The sequence below is a fragment of the Oryzias latipes genome, chromosome 23 (genome assembly GCF_002234675.1).
Source record: "Oryzias latipes chromosome 23, ASM223467v1".
In the NCBI taxonomy this organism is placed as follows: Eukaryota; Metazoa; Chordata; class Actinopteri; order Beloniformes; family Adrianichthyidae; genus Oryzias; species Oryzias latipes.
Genome location: NC_019881.2, coordinates 21,897,148 through 21,921,022, shown reverse-complemented (window position 1 = coordinate 21,921,022; position 23,875 = coordinate 21,897,148). Strand labels below are relative to the sequence as shown.

At 42.5% G+C, this 23,875-nt stretch overlaps 1 long non-coding RNA gene across 2 annotated transcripts; it reads right to left on the bottom strand.

Annotated features, from left to right (window-relative positions):
• Positions 1-408: 408 nt before the first annotated feature.
• LOC111946935 lies at positions 409-2,041 on the bottom strand. 2 transcript variants are annotated; one of them, XR_002872764.1, is made up of 4 exons: positions 1,917-2,041; positions 1,627-1,760; positions 727-852; positions 409-433 (listed from the first exon to the last, which is right to left on the bottom strand). It is a non-coding gene; the product is annotated as an uncharacterized LOC111946935 (long non-coding RNA). The 2 variants fall into 2 exon arrangements; XR_002872763.1 differs by having other exon boundaries at positions 1,627-2,041.
• Between the last annotated feature and the right edge of the window lie 21,834 nt (positions 2,042-23,875).

Sequence of the window (23,875 nt, the reverse complement as noted above, 5' to 3'; positions counted from 1 at the left end):
TCAGTTACCATTTTTAAACCATGAAATAAAACTTGTGACATTAACAAAAGAAGCACTAGACTTCATTTTAAGTACATCTTTCTACTGCATTCTACATTTTCTAAAAATAGATAAAAAAAAAGTAAACTTATAACCAAGTTTAAATCCATAATTTAAATAATAAAATGCATAAATGCGATAAGATAATATTGATACAAATTCTAAAAAGAAGAACTATAAAACACACTAAAGATTACCAAGGATTACGTTTATGTCAATACCTAGTAGATCCTCTGCAAGCTTCTCTTCTCTTGCTTCTTTGGAGACTTTGGCTAATGGAGCTTTTCTTTGAACAAGCTCAAGCACCTTTGGCACAATACTGGTAAACGCCGTCCTTGAAGCGCTGGCTTAAACTGACAGGTGATGGATGCATTCGGTCAACATCATCAAACAACTGAAAATTGAAAAAAATTAGAAAATTAATCATTCACTTCAACTAAAACAAACAAAAGACATAAAACATTCTAATATTCTTTGTTGCCTCTTTCATTGCCTTTTCCCTTTAGTGATCTCATTGTATAAATATTACTTGGCTTGAATGACTATATATTTATATATGAGTTTAGAAAATTACAATGTTTTTACAATTGAGTTAAAGCTGTTAATGTTCATTTTAGCAGATGTCTCAGCTTATATTGACATTCAAAATGTATTTTAAGCTGAGAACTGATTTAAAATGTCACTGACCCCCGAGGTTGTCTTCAAGAAAGGGTACTTCTTTAGTATATCCTCTCGCACCTTGCTGTACTGGATATGCAGGATATTCACATGACCTTCAACGGATGATGCATCCTCACCAATGACAGCAACCACCTATTGGATCAAATTTAAAAGTCCATATTAATAATAAAAAATACAACTGCAAGCACTGATTACTAGGGTTAAAGCACTTTGAGATGATGTTTAAAGACAGTTTGTGCAGAGTGGTTTGGAGTTGATCAGAAATTAACTTCTGAGTTGTAGGCGGGGCTATTGACACAGTAGTTACCTTCTGCTGATGTCCAATCATCCCTTTGTTTACGCCCTCTCCCACTAGCTTAGTCCTTCCAACCTAAAACTAACATTAGTGGTGAAACCAAAATGGTGAGCAATATTGAAGCTTTCTGGCCATAGTTTAGATCAAGCTCAGACAAGTATGATGAAGATGTTAATGGATCTGCTCGTCTGCAAGTGGACGCATCAGAATACGGCAGAGCAGAGGGACTCGGACCAACTTCATTTCATGTGGTGCATCACAATAGAGACCTTCCTCAAACTGCATTTATTTTGTCTGTTCCTGATTCATCCCAATTTGAGTGAAAACTCAAACCACCTGAGCCACTGTCGCCCGTATAGTCAATATCTTGTTAATTATGCAGAGCTTTGTTGAAGGGAATACAGAAGAATTATGTTTGTATGATAAGGACAGTATTCCAGAATGTATTCAACGTGTTGTGACTTACTCGGTGCAATCTGCTGTTTCCCTAGAAAACCTTAAACTAGTTTGGATGATCTGCCTTACTGCACTGTTTGACAACTAAACTGAATTGGAAAGACAGCCTGACTTTGAATGCTTGAAATGACTTTGTGAATAGATTATTTACTTACTTTGGCAAGAGAGGTGTCTTCAACTCTTCGTCTTGTTGTAGGACTGAGTTGTAATATTATGGTGTCATCTGAGTCCACTTCAGTATCTCCACTTGAACTGGTATTGCAGGTTTTTGCAGGACAACTCGGCTAATCTGTCAAAGTATTAAAGCTTTCAGTTACTGTAATATTTAAATTAGTATGATAGCAAAAACAAAAAAAGTAAAAAAGATTTTTAAATACTGACCAACTTAACAGTTTAGCAGATTTATCATCTTGTCTAAGACAGCAATAGGATAAAAAACTCATACTTATTTGCCCGTCTTTTGTTCCCCACACTATCCTGTCAAATAAATCATTAACCCTCAGACTCCTATTGATGCAAATACATAATCAAAACTCTTCAGCTCAAAAATGTTCTTAATTTAGCATGTACTTGAAAGCAAAAACACAGATTATTTCCCTTGGAAATAAATTCAGTCATCAAAGGGGAATTTACCCAAAACCATTCAAAACAAAATAGATAAATTACAATTTAAAAGAAAAACTTCACCTTCTGGATTTGTATCTTCGGCCAGACAAATTTCCAACACACCAAGGTTTGGGTTTTTCAACAGGAGATCAAAAACCTGCTCATCAACTTCTGTCTTTGAGTCATCAAACACTTTCAAGTCCAAGGTTGGGATGTTGAACTTTTTGGCAGCTGTGAACACAGCAAAATTATGTTTAGAATACAGCACAGAAATTATCTTTAAATTAAAAAGCAATTAAAAAAATCTGTTTGCATCACAGCTGACAGTTTATCCACAAAGTTGACTGATTCCTGTAAAGAAAAATGCTGGAAATTGTGATGTTTCCACTCACCGCATTCCCAAAAGGATTTGAAGGTCAGCTGAACTTCAAAACATTTTTTTTTTTTTTTTGGTATTCGACATGTTCACTCACAGCTTGCATCTTTCCTGGTGGGAAAAAAAATTATATATTACAAAAAAGAAAAAAACATTACAACACCAAAAGGTACCAACACAGCATTTATTCAGATCTAAGCCCTGTTCCAAATAAATTAATACATTTTAAAATAGTGATGGGAAATATACAGTTCACACTAGCTGCCACAGCAATGTTGCAGAATTTGCAGAACTGCTAAAAAAAAAAAAAAAAAAAACACTGACGACAATGCACTGGCTTGTAAGGGCCTACAGATTTATTTCTTGGAAGTTCATTAAAAAAATTATTTTTTCCTGGTTTAGATGAGTTTTTGGTATGGGAAATCGTGACAAGTATCTGGAATCACGGACCTCCATTTAAAAAAAATCTCTGCAGGAGAATGATCAAAATCAACAATACACAGTGTAAACTTCGCTTGACCAACAATGAGCGATCATGACAACCTAAACAGTCTCTGTCACTGTCTTGCATTCGAGAAATGGTGGCTGCGCGCGCACAGCAGCTAAGGCAGGCTGACATATAAATGGGAAGGACCGCCATACTGCGGTGTAAAAAAATAAAACGTAATTGGACTCCTACACATTACAGATTAAAATGGTTAACGCATTGAATTCGACGGACCTGATAAATATCAGCAGGAATTATGGAGCTGGTCGTTTCAAAAGTAGCTGGCTTCCTTACTAAGAAAGACAGAAAGAAAAAGAAAAGGAGGGGGAGGGGGTGGCAACAACAACCGGTGCATCAACGCCAGCGTACATCGGTAAAACGGCGACAGAATTATATAGTGAAAAAATGTATATATTTCAATGTATTTAACGGAACGCAGTACAACACCAATAAAAACAACAGCTTAATTTATTTAATGGCTGCATTTAGCTGAACTTCAAACGGCTGAGGCTAACCGTTAGCAAAACTCCCGCTCGTAGTTTGCAATCTCCTCACAGGCACATACACGCTGGAATAGCAGCATTCCACTACACAAAAGTTATTCCTTACAGATAAAATAACCGAACCCGATAAAAACAAGCTTCCAACTTATTTTTGAGCAATTAGCAGACTTACCTCAGTCACAGCCTCTATCTTCCTCCGGCCGCTGCGGGATAACAAAATGGCGGAAGAAACGAAACTTAAGAAAGTAGAGTGGGCGTGGTCTCGCTGGTTTACTCCAACATATTTCCTCTACGTTTTTACACCTACTTAAATAAAAATTACTGATGGTAACTCCGAAAAAAGTACTCTCTCATTTTTCCTGTGTAGGTAGAAAAGCTAAAAGGTACTAATATGTACACTTAATGTAACGTAGTAACAGAGAAATTTACTTTTTTATGAGAATGTATGATTAGAAAAAAAAATAACTTAAATTAACAGCTCAAAGACTAGAAATTTAAATTGAACTTAGGCCAAGTTAAAGTACACCATATAAGGTTAAAAACATCAAATAATTTTGTCTACATTGTGCTTTTGCTCTAAATTAAAGGCAAAACTTAAAACAGCTCTTATATAAGTAAAAAAAACAAAACAGGCTCACACTAATACATGTTTAAAAGTTATTATCTTGATGCTCTGCACAATCAAAATATAATGTGCTTGTGTACTGTTCAGAACTAGTCATAAAAGATGTGTGGTCTCTTAAATATATTTGGTTATTTTGTGCATTTTTTCCAAATAACCAACAACGTATTAAATGATTTTGTGTGACGTTTCATACACTTTGAATTACTACTTTTGTCACACAAGTGATTGTACCTTTGTTTGTGGAATAAAGGGTCCAAATATGGGCCCTCTGATGGTTGGAAACATATTTGTACCTTTTTTATCCTTAAATGGTACATATGAGTACCCTAAGGTGTAATTATGACTCACTTAGGGTACAAATTCATCATTTGTACCCTAAGTGTTCACAAACGTACCCCAACCGTACCCTTTTTTCTGACAGTGTATGGACTTGGAGATTGAGATGTCTGGATGTGTTGGTTCTACGTCAAACCGTGGGAGTAGGAACTAGATCACGTTGGATCCAACAGAACTGGGGATCTGCTTCTCTTTGGAGCTATTTAGTTTCATTGAAAGTGTGGGTGTAAACTACTGGTTTGACCTTGGATCAGAGGTATTTTGCTGAAGTTCAGGTTAGAAAATACACAGTTTGACCTGTTTATCTGTACAGAGTTTTTACCCACCTCACAGTATTTATCTACAGAGTATTTATACAGATATCCTGTATAAAGTTATACTCTTATTCTTCAAATACTCTAACTAATTGCCATCCTTATTTTCTTAAACACCAGTAACTAAATTACTAATACTTTGACTAACACTCAACAGTTTTTTTTTTACAAACTTTGTTCCTCTTAATTCACTCACGCCTGCTGTGGTGTACTTTGATGGCATTATGGGACTTCCCCCCAAAGGGGGAAGTGTTGCTTTTGTGGCTTCAGGTGAAGTAGTAATGGCATAAACAAGCTGCCCCCTGTGGAGAAATGAAGTTTCATTATTAATATTTGAATGCGTTCTGGCACGCAGCAGCGGGTCTACCTTGAATGCAGCACAAAGAGGGTTCTGGTGAAATTCTGGGCTCAAACTTGACAGAGATTTGGTTTTGTGACCTTATGCAGAGGTCCATGCTGGAATCCCTCCAGTGGGTCTGAACTCAAACAAATGTGTAAAAACTAAAGCCACCCACAGACATAAGAAAGTCTGTGCTTTCAGGGAAGGAACCACTGAGGTTCCTCTTTGTCAATCCATCACTCAACGACAAATGGATCCTGTTCTGTGCAAATGATATTAAGATACCCCTAGAGGCCAAAACATGTGGTATGTAAGGCGCATGTGAGAGAAGTCAAACTTTATTTTTACAGGTTTGATATCCTAACTGTGTTTCTGTACTTTAGACTTTGAGACATGAGAAAGTGTCTGCATTTGTCTCAGGAAAAGCGTAAACATGAGCGGGTCGCTGACAAACCTGGCGTGCTAAAGACACAAACACGGAGCGAACCGCTGCTGATTTTATGACAAAGCAAACATGCAGACAGACAAACAGCAAAATCCAAATGTGACGTTTTGGCTCCGCCCCTTCATTTTGATCAAATTCCTCCATTTTGCCTCTTTTTTTTCTCGCGATTTTTGTGACATTTCTGGACAAAACATTTCACACGTCGAGGCAGATCAAAGGCGCTTTACGACAAGGCCACTAGCCATTACAAACATCTGGCTGCGGTTGTTGCTGACAAAAATGGCGTAAGTAGTTGAAAGGTGGAGTGGGCGATGACCTCCTTACACATTTTACAAGCGTTGTATTTTCTGGAGATTTACCATCCACTGCATCTGAGAACCGAGCCGAGTGAGGGCGACATTTCCCGCAGTGTCTAACAGAAGGACGTCTATTCAGCCGCCACGTTGAAGCCAGACGTCGGTCTGTGGCAACCACTCTCACCAATGGCGAGTGATCTTGTTGGAAGGCCACAGCCCCATCACTTTAAAGGGTGCTACATGAAATCTGTCATTTTTAACGACGGACGGACGACGGGCCAGCCGGCTCCACCTACTTCTATTGAGGCGTCCGGTTGGTCAGTTTATGACTCGAACTACAGAAAAAAAATGAGGATTATGAAGAAGATCTAAAAACAAAAAGGTGTCGGAGAAAGAATGGCTCTTCTGACCATTTGAATGACAGAGTAACAGCTGTTTATTTCTCTGTAGAAGTCTGTGGGATTTCGGCTTCTTGGAGCCAGCAGGTACTTCCTGTTTGGGGTCACTTAGTGCAGATGTCAGAAACAGTCAATGAGTTTTACCTTTTTGGATGTGATGACTACCCCAAAAACAGAATCAGTCTGAGGAGTAAAGTGTTCCGTTCCATCTTCAGGCTCATAAATGTAAAACAGAGCCGAGGCTGTTCAATGCATGTGCTGTTTAATCCCTCTATCATATACCAATGAACCCCAACGAGGGTTCCTTATCAGACCAAAGGACACTTCCACATGTGAAATGGGAATGTTTTATTCTTTGCCGACATATTAGGTAAATAACTCAAGAGAAAATACATTTCCTCCGTCTCAGTGATCCATTGCATCAATGGTAGCCCATTGGTTGACAACAAATTACCACTTTAAGCCTGGAAGGTTAAACCCACTGAAGTTCCCTCCAAGTCGGTGCCAGAAGGGACAAACTGCATGATGGAAAGAAGGAAAAAACGACAACAATGACAAAACCAGGCTTTACTTCTTTACTTCGCAGCGACATTTCTTGGGTATTTAAGCGCGAAAGGGGCTTAGTCTCTCCGTAAGGCTGAGGTCTGGGTTTTGACTGTGAGAGAAGAGACCAATTAGGCCATTAATGTGAGTGCTGACGGGCGGATTACTCCCCCGGCGCTGCGGCCCCTCCAAAAACAGTCAGTAATAACAATAAAGCCAGTAATAACCAGGCTGTCAAAGAGACAGCTGCAGCCAGACGGGGAGTTTGTCGGAGTCTCCGATGTGACTGTAAGTCGTCTCGGACTAATGTCCTTCACAGCTGGCTTCACATGTTTGAAGCTGCCAGAGCGGCTTTTGTGCGTTTCCTGGGCCCTTTGTTTGAACTCTGGACTCTGGGACTATTGTTCAGTCGTGCAGGAAGTTTAGCATTTTTAATCAGCACGCAGTGCCTTGAAGCTGGAAGGGAAACAGATTCCACATGCAACACACCTCCAGCGTGTTCTCACGCACACATCCCATGACAAACCCCGCGTGCACTTGCTGTCTTTAAAGTCCCACTCCAACTTTTTTCTATTTTTAAAGCATTTCCCATGATCCTTTAGCTATGAGAACGCCGTTTTTAGCTACAATCACAAATGCTGTGTCGTTTATTAAGAAATAGTTTCTGCAGAGAAGCAGGAGCTCATTACACATTCGCATTTGTGGGCGGGACTGTTGGCGTGGAAGTTAGCCTAGCTAATTTCCTAGAAGGTCTTTGTTTACACTTTCTCCGGCTAGCGACAAGCACCACACAAGCCTAAGCTAGCGTTAGCGTAACGGTAAGGAATATCAGAGGTATCCAGTTTAGGGCCAGATTCAGGCTCAGACGACCAAATGAAGACCTTCATGGATCTATTTGTCTGCAAGTGGAGGATTTAGAACAGAAGCAGAAAATGAGAAACTTTAGCCCGCCCACGGCAAGTCCAAGCTTTTTCAAACATCCTGTTTTCATCTGCTCCTCATCCGATGCGATCTTAATAAAGAAATATTCAGGAAGGCAGTTTTTACCTTAAAGCCTTTTATACATGTCCTTCATCATGAGAAAAATGCTACAAGAACGTGTTAACACCAAAAACACCATACAAATCCCACTTCGATCATCCCTTGATCTATTTTCAAAGTGTTCCCAGTGGTCTTTTAATCATGATGATGCTATTTTTTAACCTAAACCGGTCGTTTTCCAGGACATAGTTTCTGCAGAGCGACAGGAGCTCAATAGTAATTCACCTCTAAATTGTGGTGTGGAGCAACCCCACTCCCCCTTCCTGTCACCCATCTGTTTCGTTGCTCTATGTTTAGCTTATAGCCCCTCACACCCCAAACATTAACATCAGAGCCATCCATCCAGTTTGGTTCCAGATTGGACGTTCATGGATCTGTTAGCCTGACAGTGGATGCATCAGAATGGAGCTTGTTTTCTATCTTTTTTGATTTGAATAAAGAAAAAACTCACAAATACATCTTAATTTTCTTTATACATGTCCTCCATCATGAGAAAAATGCTGCTAGATCATGTCAAAGTCACCGTTTTCATCACAGTGGGACTTTTTGTCAGTTTTCTTTCTCTGCCGTTTGTCCAGGGCCCACAGGGCTCAGATGAAACATCTTCATCAGCTTTGTTTTCACCCCTCATCACTTCCCCTCCAATCTCAGTTTAGTCTGAATGCTCCGCCTTGTACAGCCTTTTGAAACCAGGACTCTTTTTTTCTTCTTCACTTGTTTTCAGTAATTTGCTGTATTCATATCTAACTTTCTGCTTTACCTCTCTCTAAAACAACCCTGTTTTGGTCTGAGTGGGTCTTTGAACCCATCGCTGGACCGCATCCTCGCTGTCTTCCAGCAGTTCCAGGTTTACAGTTACACGGCCGAGGTCAGGAGTGTGAACCTCCAACAATCATGCAGGTGCACCATTGAGCTCCTTTCAGCTGCAGCAGGAGGACACCCACCTGCGTTCTCAATTAAGAGGACAGATCAACAAACACGCTCTCACAAATGAAGGCATTCACATGCACCCGCGGTCATGACCACTCCCTGGACCCCGTGTAGTTGAAGTATTCTCTTACTGAGCAGCGAATAGCAGCGAGGAACTCGAGCAGCCCTGCCATCCGGCGGACAAAAGGACGGATGGCCCTGGGGCTCGGGATAAGGAAGCTCCATGTTTGGCCCGTGGACCTGGAGGCCCTTGAGGAGCCCCCTTAAAGCAGGTGTTTCAACAGGAGAGACTTTGTGAAGAAGCTGCAGCAGGAGAACAGAGGTTTCGTTTATAAACTCCTTAAAACACCACTACAACCTGGAAACAGTTGATGACATCATTCATCTGCCATCTTGATGGGGTTTTTTTTTTTGGGTCTTGGTTCCACCCTTCTATTGCGTGATGATTTAGAGTAGCTTCACAGGTGTTGGAGCCGGCCCTCGGTCCGTTCCCACACGGCGGTGAAAAGCCTTTTGGTTCATCCACACTGTCATGTCGCGGTAACACGAGAGCGTGAGGCACAAAGCTGGATTCTTCATGTGCTAATGAGTGAGGAGAACAACTCCTGAAGCACCTGCGGGTCCCTGAAGCCGCTCAGGCGGCGCTGGGACTGGCTCCAGAACGAGGAGTTGCACCGAAAAATGAAAGTGGACCTGCAGCTGGTGTTGACCTAACTTAGTGCTCAGAAAGACCCAAAGAAAAGTGGAGAGCAGACTCTCATATCTGCAGGATATGAGAAATAAATCACACTTAACTTGATTTTTTATTAAAAACCCGACGTCTCTCTTTGGTTTCAGGAAACCGTAGATCCTGATCTCCGTCAGCGTCTGTGGTCACGTCTGCACCAGCTTGGACCAACGCCCGGGTCAGAGGTCGATCGGTCGTTTGAACTCGTCTCTGCTTTGTTGGAGCTCTTTTAAAAACATTCACATTCTTGATAAATAACTCATAAATTCCTCCAATCAACAAACAAGCCAGACACTTCTGTTACAAACCGTCCTAATGACGTGTAAACGGACACAAAACCTGCTGCTCAGCGTTCTCTGCTGCGGTGCTCTGGTCGGACGCTCTACGCCCGTACCACCACCTGGCTCGGTTAGCGTGTCACATCCTGACTAATCGTATTCTGCTAATCGCTCCCAGATCAGCGGCCCTGACCCCCGCGTGGCCCCGTGCCCCGGCCAGGGAACCCTCACACGGCATCAGAACCAAAACCCCACCCTTACTGTCGCATGGGGGGGGGGTGTAGAACCACAAACTGTCATGGCAGCCGAAGCCAAAATGATTAGAAACGTCAAACAAACGTTGATCATTGTTTTAGTGTTTCTCTCTTTTCATCGTCTTTAGCATTTAGCAGGTTTTCAGCATCTCAGGTTCTCTTTAGCCTCAAGCTGTTGTTTTTCTGATCAACAGGTAAAACTTTGAACCTTTTGGGTTAAAGGATTTCACTGCAAACTGATTTCTCTGCAGTAAAACACAAACCCTTGGAGAACCCACAGGGGCATTTACTTTTTTTCTTACATTTACTGTCTTATTTTAAAGTTAATTTGATTTTATTTTAAACTTTTTTAGCTCTGGTAATTTCTACACTAAAAGTGTCTAAAGTGGACGGCAGTTTAGCTCAGGTGGTAGAGCAGGTCATTCAACAACCGAAGGGTTGGCAGGTCAATCCCCGCTCTCCCCAGCCAGCCGTCGCCCCCCCGAGCACGGCCAGCCCGCAACCCACTGCCCCCCCCCCCCCCCCCCCCCCCCCCCAGGGGCTGGGCCAAAATGCAGAGAAGAATTTCTCCATTGTGGGATAAATAAAGTAAATTATTTATTCATTTAAATGAATAAACACCACAAAAAAAGTCAAATTTTCTTTATAAGCCCAAAAAGTCACAAATAACATTAAATACCGGTAACCTGTGTTTCAAAAGTAATCCTTAATAGTAACTGATTACTTTAGTAATGCAGCAGGTTTAAGAAATACTGAACTTTTGTTTCCTTTTATGGATGTTTAGTAACAGTTGGAAGACAGGAGTTTTTACCCAATTTTGAATTAATTTGTGAAAATAAAATTGATAAACAGAAAAAGGAAGAATCTATTTTGTCTTTTGGGGAAGAAAATAGGAAAAATTACTTGAATTGAAAGACTGGAGATGATAATAAAAACTCTTAAACTTCTGCTGCTCTACTAATTTAACCACCACCATTCACAAGAAGAAGAAGAACAGAGGAAACTTGCTCTCGTGTTTCTTCAAACCCTTTTCTGCATGCCTGTTTTTTCCAGAAACCTCTTAAATTAAATTGAATGCAATAAAATAAAAAAAATAAAGGCATCTTGCAGTAAAAACACAAACAACATGTTCATTTCTGTTGCAGCTTTAGAGTTTCCATTTAGCCCTGATGTGTCTAAAGTAATTTAACATAAACTATTTACAGATAATCATCAAACTAAAAGTCAGATTATCTGTGGTCCTTTTTGCTGAGAGAAAATCAGCAGATTTGTCAAAGTTACTCAAATATGTTACAGGAGTTTTTTCAAAATAAAATAAAATGTTAAGGCAAGGAATTAATTTTATGTTACAATATTTTTTTAAAGCAGATTAGGGAAGTTTGGAAGCAGCTAGATATACTCAGCTTTTCACAATAAAAGCATCAGAGTAAGAGTCAAACATGGCGGTATTAGTGTGATGGTGCGGGGCTGGTACCCAGGAAATCTTGAGGAATGTCACACAGCAGCACTTGGGTTCTGCGGCAGAACAATCAGCAGCAAATGAAGGTTCTGAAGGGTTCTACTCACATTCTGAATCCGATCCAGATTGTTTTTATTGACCCTAAACCTACAAAATCCTTTGACGTGTCACAAAAAGCAAGTCTCGACTTTTACTCGCTCATTTTACTTTGAGTAAAATGTGTGAAAACTTAAGCACAACTACAATGACAGCAGGATTATTTCAGTGTATTTTGCTATTGCAGTTTGCTTTCCAAAATAAAATCACACAAACATTTCATTTAGAGATAAAGCGTTCTGCTGAGACCAAACCAAAGCGAACTAAGCAGCTAAAAGCACTGTGCAGACCCCCCGTCCTCTCTTTTTCCTCTGTCACAGAGGATTGGTGGGGAGGGGGGGGTCAGGCGGAGGTTACTAAAATACAGTGGGCTTTGCCTCTCCATACTGTCCATTAACTATCAAAACAGGTGTTTGAGCCCCCAGCAGGAAAAGAGCGCCCCGCTCCGGCGGCCGTTTTTTTACCTGCGGACACTTTTGGTAGATTTTTGGAAACTGAAAAGTTGAACCAGACGCGCTAACTTTTCCAAGAACAACCTCATTTTCACAACTTCAGATAAGCCGTCTTTGATTTAAAGGTAACCAGTGCACGGTAGATGCCTTTGGAGAAGATTCATTATGTTTTTCAGTTATTATTTCTTTCCAGCAGATTCTACCTGTTTTCCCAATTTTATTGTATTTACAAGTTAATTAAGATACATTTTTATATAGACAGCATTTTTCACAGAACTCTTCCGAATACTGAAGATGATTTCAATATAAAATTTAAGTCAAACTGATTTATCAGAGTTTGTGAAAAGTTCTTAAAAAACTCTCCTTTTCTCATTTGGACGGTGTGAAAACACAAATACGGGCAGCATGTGGTGTTTGTTTTCCGCCTGGTCTCATTGTCAAATACTTAGGAATCAGCAGGTTAGACAGCATGCAAACCTGAGCAAACATTCTAATGTAACATCTGCTGCTTCCAGCTTTTTTCCTGCTGACCTGTATTTTGTTTTTCACTCAGCTGTAAGTTTTGGGAAACTGTGTAGCTCCTCCCTCCGCTGACCTCTCACCTCCCTCCAAAACCCAACCAGTTAGCAGTTTCTGTTCTTGAAGCGTCTGGAAGAAAAGCAGGAACCAAAATGTTTCTCCAAAACAGCATTGGTAAACAGCTTTCTTAAAAATCCACTGTTAGAAAAGCAAAGAAAGCTCCTCAAAGCTCTCAGCTTAGGGTTCAGTCAGCATTGTCTTCACGGGTGGAGACAGGCTGTCTGCGGGTGAAGATATACAGAATATCAAGGTTGTAGACCGTTTAGTGGCCCTATAGAGTAAATATGTTGGTGCACATTTTTTTTCTTTAATCATGCTGTGGCTGACCCTTTGAATGCAACAATTGCATGAGGTTTCGTAAGGGGCCAGTACCAATGACTAGAATGTGGCGTCAGGCCACTGGACAACAGGATCACTGTACGTCATGGGTATTTGCAACTTACACTAGCCTTACTAATACTTGATCATGCACTTATCTCACAATGGTACGTTCCATTTTCTGACGTTCCTTGAGGTGGCCGTACGAGTCTCAATGGAACTGCAAGACAACATGTGCTCCCCTTAACCCTGTGACATAACAGCTGTAGCGCCAGTGTTGACATTTTTTCAACTACCGTAACCATTAACGGGATCAATGTAGATCAGCTGATTCTGTTGCGGGGAAACGCGGTTTCACGTTGTCATGGGAAGTCGCTTTTTTGTCAGAATCACATGATTCACGTTGATCGCATAAATGGTTTAGTGGATTTGCGGTCGGCCAAAGGACGCGTGTTATTTAGGTTTCACATCTCAACAGCATCTCCGTTGTTAAAGAGTTCAGAAGCAGCCGCTCCTCTCTATGACCGTCCGCGGTCCTGGACCACCCAAAAACCTGCAGTACCCGTACAGGTCATGTGACTGAGGCTGTATACTGAGGCAAAAGTACGACTTATCTATGTGGTTTATTTTCTGAATGCAGGAAAAGCGTATCACAGTTTTCATAGTAGTGTCAGGATTTCATAATGTTTGGATTTGCAGAGTCAAAGATTTTTCTTTGATGATTCGGGGGAAACTAGAACGTGTGCACCTGGAAAGAAATATTCAGATCAGTTTGTATATAAATGTGCAAAGTTCAAAGGTCTATAGATGTCAGATTTTAGAGCCATTCCCTAATTTGTTTTCAGAAAAGGACATTTTCTCTTAGTATGATGAACAGCAGGTCTTCCATTTAGCAGCGGTCCTACTTTTCAGCAGAGCTCCAGTAGAACTCTTAAATGTCAAATATGGGTGCCTCCAAAAGCCCCGCCCCTTTGTGCAGACAGACATGCCGTGCTCCTACGCCGCCCCACTTCCGATCTCTTGAATGTTTTTCAGCCATAATGAATCTGGCCCTGACTTTCCAAAGCAAACAATGCTGTGGGGACTGAGTCCTCCAAAAACACTTTGTCAGTTCCAATCAGGCCTGAAGTATGACTCAATTGTCTGTGCCTCCCTATGCTATGAGTTACCCCCCCTCCCAGCACCACCTCTATTTCCTCTCTTCAGCCCCCCCTCCTCCACTTGCCTGTCTTTCATTCTCTGACAGCTCCTACAGGAGCTACGTCTTTGCAAATATGATTATTGATTTATTCATTTTGCACAGGATGGGGTTTATGTCAGAACCGCTCATTATTGGGCTGCTGTAGATGGGAACGTTGTCAAGTACTGAAAACTAGATTCTCATTCTGACCATTTGAAGGCCACGTTCTGCAGTCATTTCTCCCTTTAAACCCCAGTCCGGTTGAAGTCTAAAGCACTTTGAATTATAAACGCGTAAAATTGAAAACATTTCTATAAAAGGATTGAGTCTTCTGACAGATGTTTCATTGACTTTTTCAAATTAAACACGATCTCCTCCTAGATGTACAGTACAATGGTCCAAAACCAGAGTTTCTATAACTCCAAAATAAGATTGTTTTAAGATCAAAGCTGAGGCTTTTTGTGTTGGACATCTTTTACTGTTTCAATAGGAGGTTATGCATCTTCTGACACACAAGGTCTACAGTATATTTGTATAAACCCCTTTTGGGTTTGAGGCTAAACTTTATTTATATTAATTGAGTTCTTATACATTTTTTGTTGGGCTGGACGGAAGAAGTACAATTAGTTGATTTGATTTGATTTTGATTTGAAATGGTTTATTTCAAGCAATCAAATAGAAATAATATACAAAAACAATACAATCATCAGTTATACATTCATACAATAACTAATCAAACTTAGGATAATTAGACATATTAATGAATATTGCTTGAAAGGGAGTGGAAGGAAGCGGACTTATATAATCCCACCCGTTCTACCGTAACCATTTTATTACATGATTTATCATTATCCGGTTCCTAGCTTTATCAGACGGAATTAAGAATCTTGAAGTATCAAATAGTTTGGATGGTATCATCACTTCCTTGCCTACTCGAGCATCATCTAGCTAACCGCCTAGTGAGGTGACCTGAGTGGACCTATGTGATCCTTTGTGTCCTGGATCAGTTTCTGAAAACATAAAACCACAGAGCAACTAAACCAAACTACAGACCAGGAACTGTGACTCAAATGACCAAAATCCCCACCTTTATCTTGGCCCTGGCCTTCAACCACTACACTGAAAAGAGCTGCCACTAAAGGAACTTCCTTAAGTCAAGACAATTGGGACTGAAATGACTATACCTCATCTAAAAGAAAAGAAAACAATAAACCATTTAAAAATTACCATCTTTGTAAAAGGAATCATCAAAATGATCACAGGAAAAAGCCCAGACTAAATGTTGTCTGGATGTTGGAGACTATTTTATGTCTCAATACAGTTTTGTGTTGTTTGTTGAATCATCTTCTAGAATAATACTAAAAAAGAAAACATTTTGAAACAAATTGTTGCAGCTCCAACTATTTTAGACTTTTGCATAGTTCCTGTTCAAATCTACTAGTCCAAATCTTACATTTTCTTTTATATAGACATTTAAAAAAGCTACAGATTGAGATTTTGCCTACGTGTATGAAATGTTGTTGTTCTATTTTTATTTAAAGTAAAATTGATTTTCTTTTTCTAAAGTCTGAAAGGCTTCCTCTTTGACTGCTGATTGGTTGTGATGTTTTACTGAGCACTTCAGGGTTTAATGCTTTACTAGAACCATAGGGATTGGCAAAACCAATCTGAAAACAAACCATTCAAAAAGTAGAAATGTGCTTCTATGATTTGTATACTTTTCTATCCCTCGGAGCGATCTTCACCTTTGGCTGGTGGAGCAAAACTCTTGTAAAATTCAGTTGCCTTGAACCCTTCTACCTTTGTAGTCATGGTTGAATGAGTTGACCCCTTCTATTTATTATTTGTTGAGTTTTCTTTCTACTGCATTGGCCCACGGCCATGTTAATCTCAGCTGCCACCTCCGTCTTAATTCCAAGGCCTCCATCCCTTACAGAGACTGAAGGAAGCCATCAGGAGTGATGCCTGCTCGGCCACAGAGTGAGCATGTTCCCTTCACGCCTGATTAACTCTGTTGAGCACCGGGGATAGACCACCTCAAAGAGAGAACTGCCCCGACTTCAAAGTCTCACCACTGAGAAAAGGCGCCTGTCCTCGCGTGTGCACACACACACACACACACACACACACACACGGCCATGACCTAATATAGCATGGCCATAGCCACCCGTGTCAATACACACGCACCTCCACGCGGAAATCTGCAGTGCTTCAGGGGGGTTGACTGGCTTTATTGGGGAGTGATTGACTGGTGGTGAAGGAGTGCAAATCTCCTTTTTTCAAGTATCAGCTGTCGACACTTCGCTTTCTGATCCAACAGGCTGTTTGCATGAAAAGATTTGACTGTGGTTTCAGACGCCTGCGGTTTCAACGGAAATAAAAACACGTATTTCTGATTACAGGAGGTTTGACTAGAGATTAAAAACAAAGTTCCATGAAATCAGATAATAAATAGTGGTAGATGGCGAACTGAACGGTCCTTGATGCTAAATAAATTATTAGTTTTAAAGCATTTACTGTGGCAACTAAAATATTAACCAACCGAGATAAGAAAATGTACTTTTGACCACGATCTCCATAATAATAACAAAAAATACATTTGATACATTAAAAAAAGATACAGGTTGTGTCCAAATTTCATCTCTTCCCCCTCAAACCCCTAAAATCCGATACAGTGCAGGACTTTCCAGTGGCCTGTTTTTTTTAACCACCACATATGATGTCACCTGTTTGCCAAATTAAAAACCAAATAAATGTAAATGACTTACAATGACTATTTATGTCACTGTGTTCTGATGATGAAAACTTGGATGATTTAATAAAAAAGTAAAATTACATACTATTCTTTCAAATGAAAAATTGTTCAAATGCAATGCATTGTGGTCTATATCATCTAATTTAGTGAGCATTGTTGCAAACTAGTTTTTCACGGAGACTTCTAGGAAATTTCCAGGGCACTGGATTTTGGACTTGAAGATTCGGACACCCTGAAAAAAATGTCAGGCCCTTATATACTGTAGTGCACCAACCCGGGAGTAGTGAGGGAATTCACATCCACGTGTCTCAAGTGATTTTAGTCACCTTACCAAATGCCTCCGTCCTTTACATTGACACTGGAGATGACAACGGAAAAACCACACGTTCTTTGTACTACCATAACCCTTTCACCATCCAACAAATTCTGTTTTTGTTTTACTGTGTTACATGTCAGCACAGAAAGCTTTTCTAAGCTTCAGAAAATATTGGATATACGTTGATGTCGTACATGGATGAATAGTTGGGGTAGTTCAAAGAGCCGCTAAGAAAAGCTTGAAATGTTAAACAGACGTGAAATCCATCCGTCCATCTATATTTTCACAGCTTCAATTTGGCAGACGACACTAAATGTGACATCAGCTTTACCGCGTTATAACATAACCAGGCGTTATGTGGAAAGATCAACCTGTCAGATCTTCCATTTATCAGCCAAATAGTTAAAAGACAGGATTGTTTCAAAAGTACCAATATAAATGCCACCTTAACAGCCTGGTGGGAATTTCTCAAAATATCAAAATCATCAATTCAACCGTGCAAAATGACACCCATCTGGAACAACCCAGACATCCTCATAAACAAAAAGATTATCCACTTCCCAGCTTGGCAAGCAGGGGGCATAAAACAACTAGAGCACATAATTATTGATAGAAGATTCATAACTCCCCAGGAACTTCAAGACAAACATGGAATATATAACTTCTTGGAATATCAGCAACTTAAATCAATTATTACTAAAAAGTTTAAATACAGAGACAACGATTTAAAGCTACCAGATGTAGTTACCACTCTGATCAATTTCACAATGAATAAAACTCTCTCCAAAATATACAAACTTTTATGTAACTTAGATAATAATATTTCACTTCCGACAACAAAATGGGATGCGGATTTGAGCATCAGCACAGATGAAAGCTTTTGGTCAGAACTTTGTCTAAACACCTTTAAACTGACAAAAAGTCCAAATCTGCAGCTAATCCATTTCAAAACTCTTCACAGAATTTACTACACTGGACAGAGGATGTTCAAGATGGGTCTCAGTAACTCAGACATTTGTCAGCACTGTGACAGTAATCTACCCGACAATTACATGCATGCACTGTGGTTCTGCACGCCTGTCCAGGCTCTCTGGCAGCAGGTATGTGCCGATCTATCAGTCTGGCTTAAGGTTTCAATCACAGCTTCACCGTCACTTTGTGTGCTTGGTGACATGAGTGCCATCGATGTAGAAGGAGGATTAGGCTCTATCATTTTCATAACTCTTTGCATTGCTAAAAAAACTATTTTAATAAATTGGAAAAGCAAGAAAAATATAAATATAAGTCAACACAGAAATCTGCTGCTTGATCATATCAGCTTGGAAAAAATGTCAGCCCAAGGTTCAAGTAACTTTGAAAGAACTCAGTCTCTCTGGTCTCCCATAGCTAACTCCGTGACTTAGGGGGTGGGGGGGGCCTGGTCGTCGCCGCTCCTTGCCCTTCTGCCGTGGGCTGGGGTGGGGGTCGGGGCCTCCGGTGCCTGGCGGGGGGTGGTGGGGGCTCCGTTGGTCGGGGGGTCGGGTCCGGCGCCTGGGTTGGGCGGGCTGGGGCGCTGCGTGGTCCTCTGGGCTTGGGTGTGGGGGTGCGTGGTGGGGGGGTGGGGTGGTGGTCTGGCTTGGCTTGGGGGGGTGGTCCCTTTGCCTGTGCTGGGGGGGGTTGGCGGGGGGCGCTGCTCGGGGGGGGCCCAGCGGCGCTGGATGGGCTTCCCACCTACACCTGGGGCTGGGATCGGCCCTTCCCTGGCTCTGGGGCGGGACGGGACAGCCCTCTTGGGGCCCCCGGTCGCTCTGGGTGTCATCCGCTTTGGCTGCGGGGTCTGGGGGGTGGTGGGGTGGGGGGTCTTGTCGGCCCTGCCTTGTGGGGGGGCATTCTGGGGGAGGGGGGGGGCTCTATTGGTACGGGGCAGGGGGGGTTGACGGGTCGGGGTCTCCGCTGAGGCCATCGGCGGTTTCCCCGGCCGGTCGGCTGCCTCGGTCCCGTCGAGGCCTGACCAGAGCTCTTCCAGGGCCGGCGTTTGGGGGTGGGGGCCTGGGCTTGCTCCTGGGGGGGGCCGACGCTTTCTGGCTCCTCTCTCTCTGTGTGGGGGGGGGTGGTGCTGGGCCTGGGGTGTCGGCGCCTCCGGGGGTGGGGCCCCTGGGCTGGGTGGGCCTGGCCCCCTTGCTGGGGGGGGGGGGGGGGGCAGCTGTCTGACCACCGGGGGACAGTCTACCAGCTGTCCCCAACTTACCCCCTTCCTCATATAACCTCATAATAGGGTGAGGGGGTGGGGGGCTTAGCCTGCGATGAGCCTTGGGGGGGGGGGTTTACTAGGCAGTGGCCCCCCTCCCATGGTTGCCGTATGGAGTGGGCCCCCCCTCTTTCGGTTTTATTTGCACCTTAGACATGTAGGGCCCTTGGTAGGGGGGGTGCTTGGACATCACTGCCAGCAAGCAGCGGATGTCCTCCTGGCACCCTACCCGCCAATTTTAACCACACCTTAGACATTTAGGGTCCCTTGGTGGGGAGGGTGAGGGGACGTCACTGTGAGTAATCAGGAGATGTCCCCTCAGTGCCCTACCCGCCAATTTTAACTGCACCCCCCTTAGCACACACACCCCTCCCCCCTCAATATATACATTCCAACATAAACACACACACATGCACACACACACCCTCTCAAACACACATACACGCACACACATTTTGCAAGGAAGGTGGGACCTAGGACCATCTGTCCCCTGCCTCTTCCCTGGTGGGGGGTACGGGCCCCTTTGCAACGGCGGCCGTGTCCCCGGGGTGCCGGCTTCCTGGGCCCGGCGGTGCTCTCTCCGCGCGGCGGGGGGGTTCACATTACATCTGAGCCGGGAGTGTTCGTGTCCCTGGGGGGTGGGTTCTGGTCCTTGCTCCTGGGCGCTGGGCCCCGCCATATTTCCAACTGTGGCCGAGCCTGGTCGGGCCATATTTACAACACCCCTTGTGGGCCCTCTTTTTTTTCCCCGGGGTTCCCCCCCTCTTGGGCGGGGGCGGCGGGCCCCTGCCCCGCTCCTCCCTGGACCGGCCGCGGGCCGGGCGGATGGCTGCCTGGAGCGCGGAGCGGGTCTCCCTTGGGGGGTCCTGGCTCGTACCTGGGGTTGGGGCGGGGGGATGCCCGGAACTCCTGGGTGGTGGTGGGGTGCTCGTCTGGGGCTGTGGGCGTCCGTCTCCGGTGGGGCCCTGCGTTGGGTTCTCCCGGCGCGGCGGGGGGGCTGCTCTCCTGGTTGGGCTGGGGCGGCGCTCTCTCTCCCTCCGTGCTTCCCTGCTCTCTGGCTCTGGGGGCCTTGCGGCGGTCCTGCTGGCCCTGGCCTGGGTGGCGGGCTTGGTCGCCCGGGCGGCGGTTGTTCCCTGCCGGTTCCCGTGTGGCGTTGGGGGGATTCCGGCTGCCGCTGCTGCTGCGGTGGGGGTCTTGGGGTGGGGATGGCTGGGCACTCTCCCTCCTTCTTTCCACGTTCCACCATCCATTTTAGAAGAACATAAACACTCACCTGAGCACAGGTGTTAGCTCACCTTTGCACTTACAGTTTGCATGACTGAATGACTGAAATATTTCACACTAGTTGGTTTTAAGGCATAAGTATGCGTGTGAACACTATCTGTTTTGTATATATGTCGACAGGTGGACATTTTTTGCAGCTAGCAGGTGTGTTTATAACATTTGAGTGTGTGTGTGGACAGGCTCCGCCCTTATTGTACTACATTTGAACGTTACCATAATGATTAACAACCAGTAAACTTGTTGCTTTATGCTGCTTCATGGTCTTATCCCCCTTCCCCTCCTATTATCACCCCCTACCCCCCCTCTCTCTATCGTCCCTCTCTCTTCTTCCCCTCTTTCCTTTTCCGTCCGGTCCAACACCAAAGATTTTCAGACATGATTGAAATTAATAAAGTCTGGCCTCAATTACAAAAGGGGTTTATCCAGACATACCTTTGGTTTGTCTGAAGATTAATAACCCCTCTTGTTAAAGTAAAATCTGTCCAACACAAGAGGCCCTCAGCTCTCATCTGTCTGCCCAGCTGTTGGACAGGACAAGTTAAAAAAAAAAAAAAAATGTGACATCAGCTGGCGCTTCCAGCTTTATTAGCGTTGGATAGGGACCATTAGCAGTAGAAAGGCAAAATAAACAAATAGAATTACCCCCCCTTCTTATGCCACCATGTTTGTTGGATTCATGATGTCACGTGTGTGCGGTTGGTGTGTAACCCTTCTTCTTTCCCATCTACCCGTCTTTGGGGATATTCACATAAAGAAGCCGTCAGTTGCCATGTCCTCGGGCTAAATTCCACATTCTTGCTGAACACACACACTGGCTCTCACAGCGCAGCAGTTACAGCTTTCTAGGAAATGTACGTTGACCTTTCCTTTCCTCACTACACGCTCCGATAAATAGACAGAAAGGGTTTGGCCAGTGAGACAGAGTCAGTGATGCACCCTGTTCTCCATTTTGTAGGGTTTCATTATTAAGCTGCTCATCAGTAGTTCAGAAGCTTACATCCCATAGTTTGTTTACACCGGCTTTGATAAAAAGTTGATCGGTCAATGAAGAGCTTCTGTAATGAAGTGGTTTTAATACGGAACTGGAGGATAAAGCAAACATACGTGACATTTCAGAGAAATGTACAAGTAACGCTCGTGCAACGTACGGCTAATTCTCACCACTTGTGGACCCTTGTCTAAAAGTGTGTTTGTGACCTTGCCGCTGCTGCCGCCACGTGTGGGAGGAGCTTATGTCAAAAGTTTTTAGCTTAATCTCTACACTATGGAAGGCAGGCATGATGTTTAGAGATCAGGTTTATTTATTCTAGAGCGGTGTCAGGAATCACGTCTCCATGTCTTGTTCAAACACATTTAGACTGAAATGAAAAGAAAACTTTTCTTCCTATTTTCAGCATATTTGATACAATTCTTTTCTCCAAATTTGAAAAATACTCTGAGAATACATTTAGAAATGTTGTTCTAGCTCTACTTTTTCTCCTGGAAATACATTACTCCTGTTAATCATACATAGAATCATAAATCCTTTTTTGTTTTGGTTTGATGTTGATTTTGAAAATAGGAGACTAAATATGAATACAATGTTTATAGGAAATATACTTTTAACCAAGAAAAATTGACTCATTGTCTTTCCTCTATTCTGTTCATAAAGAGACTTTTTAAATTGATTTTTGGCTTGGATCAATGTATTCCTCTTTTAAAAGTCTTTTAATGTATTAAAAGTATTCATTTTTAGTCTTTCAGTCTCGTTTTGCATTATGAATTTTGAGCAGATACTATAGTGTCTTATTTTCCAAGTAGTCTTACCCACAAACAACAGATTACTCTATCCTGAGGCAATTTGAATGGTAACAAAAGTGAGACAATTTACTTTTACCCCATAAAAACTGTTTCTACAGTGAAATGTTAACTGTATCTTGATCTAGGAAAGCATCTCAGTTTACAACTCTCAGTTCTCTTAGCATCAGAACCCGCTAAACCCAGAATGCCCCTCCCCTCCTCCATCCCTTTTCCTAAACCAAACATTCAGATGCAGCCAATCAGCACTGAGCTCTGCGCTTCCTGGATTACAACACTCCACCCCTTTCTGCCAGAGAGGTTGTTGCTTACATAACCTATGACCCTGCTAATGCATTAATTGAGAGGGAAGTATGTGGGGGTCCATTTATTGTGATGGAGAGCGTTGGTGATTGCCCACTGACCCAAATGCTCTTTTTCACCATCTCCCCCTCTGGCCTCCAATGATGCAGCATTGTGTTATCGTTTTCCATGACGATGGCCTTTTTGAAAAGGTTCACATCTAAAGTGACGGTTTTAGGTTCCATTACTGTTGAATGTTTATTATTCGTTTCAAATTGTCCAAAAAAGTTAACGTAGCCCTTTGGCTCCGCCTCCTGCAGCTGACAGCTAAGTATGGGTCACAAAACCTTCCATAGACATTTAAATGTCTTAATTTTAAAGTAAATAAATTCACTGGTAATAATCCCTCAAGCAGTGGAATTGAATTATTAGAAGTTATTTCAGTTATGAGTGATCTAAAAATGTTGATCAGTAGGGATTTCAGGAAAGGAAACCATTCCTGAAATCCTTTTCAACTCCATAAAAAACAGTTTGAAGACACAGTTCTACATCTGGGTCAGGTTTACAGACAGTAACTTCCTCAAATTCTTCATTTAAAATTTTAGTAAATATTCTTTACATGCCGGCCTGCATCTTACATTAGTGGCGAGATTCAGACATTTATGCCTCGTTTCCACTGAGCGCTACAGAACGGTCCATTATAAAATGGACCCATTAAACCATCCCATTGTTGGGCTCCTGTTGGTTGTAGGTTCATAAAAAAATGGGAGACTGCTTAGGGAGGAGCTACCGTTGAAGCCCGTTGATTAGTTGAAGGCTAAAACAACAAAAAGCAACTGTTTTCCTCTTTCCTCTTCAACCAGCAAGCAAACAGTAAAGGCAGGTTATAAATTAGTTAGATAGGAACTCAAACAAGCTTAAAATTAAATAAAAGATCAAATCACAGGAATATTTGAAACAGAGTAATACAAATACATTTAAAAAAGAAAAAGAAAATATGTTAATTTTAAAAAATATATAACAGAAAAACAATACCAAATAAAGGGGAAAAAAAAGAAAATGTACTTACTGGTATGCATCCATCCAGTTATAAAGTCAGTGTAATTCCTGAAAGAGCCAAACAGAGCTCTATGATATTGACATTTTGATAATAGGTTAAT